Consider the following 977-nt stretch of genomic DNA (forward strand, 5'->3'; position numbering starts at 1 on the left):
GAAGAAAGAAAGAAAAAACACAAACATGAGTTTGTATTTAAGTTGTCAGCACACATCTGCTTTGGTTCAAATGCACTGCATATCTTCCTTCAGTCAGCCAACAAAACAGCAATGGAAAAGATTAACATACTGTTGGTAAAGCAGTTGCATCAAATTGATTTTCTGCAGTATAGCATGATAATCCATACTGACAGCTCTGTATAGTACCAGCACATTTCTTGCTGGACTTGGTAATGCAAAGAACACATTAAACAGCTTCACTTTTTCTCAAAAATAAATAATTGACTATTAAAAACCTATCAGTCTTAAATAAGGATATCAGTAAGCACCACTGGCATAATGGATAAGGCACTGTTCTCCAAAGCCAGGCATGTCCAAACTGCAGCCCCTTAGCTGTTGTAAAACTACATATCCCAGCATGCCCAAACACAGTTTTGCTGCCAGAGAATGCTAAAGCTGTGTCAGGGCATGTTGGGATGTGTAGTTTCTCCACAGCTGGAGGGCCACAGTTTGGACATGCCTGTCCTAAGCCATTGGTTGTGGGATTTAAGTCCCGTCTGAGTTGGAAGTCATTACAGCAAGTGTCTCATCACTAGAGTTGATATTTTATCCTTGCTTCAACTGTACAACAGTCTTGCAGTGTTAAGCTTGCAAAAAATGACCACAGAAGCTAAAATATGACATTTATTATGATAACATTGTTGTTGTTTTTTTAAAACCTTTTCTATCACTGTGGACAGCTTATTCAAGTGCCATCTGGCATGCACGTTCGTTTGTTGCTCATCATTCATCACCAAAAATTATTTTCTTTTTCAATTCTTATGACTGTACTGATTGTATTGAATAAAATCCACATCTAGCATAACCAACTGATGTTGCTAAGTGCTCCAGTGGCGCAATTGGTCAGCGCGCAGTATTTATAAGACAGTATCTATTGAGCAATACTGAGGTTGTGAGTTCAAGCCTCACCTGGAGCA

At 39.0% G+C, this 977-nt stretch overlaps 1 non-coding gene across 1 annotated transcript; it reads left to right on the plus strand.

Moving 5' to 3' along the window:
• The first annotated feature begins 884 nt into the window (after positions 1-884).
• TRNAI-UAU (transfer RNA isoleucine (anticodon UAU)) lies at positions 885-977 on the plus strand. The gene is given in 2 exon segments: positions 885-922; positions 942-977. It is a non-coding gene; the product is annotated as a tRNA-Ile (tRNA).

Source organism: Pseudophryne corroboree, chromosome 11 (genome assembly GCF_028390025.1).
Source record: "Pseudophryne corroboree isolate aPseCor3 chromosome 11, aPseCor3.hap2, whole genome shotgun sequence".
NCBI classification, from domain to species: Eukaryota; Metazoa; Chordata; class Amphibia; order Anura; family Myobatrachidae; genus Pseudophryne; species Pseudophryne corroboree.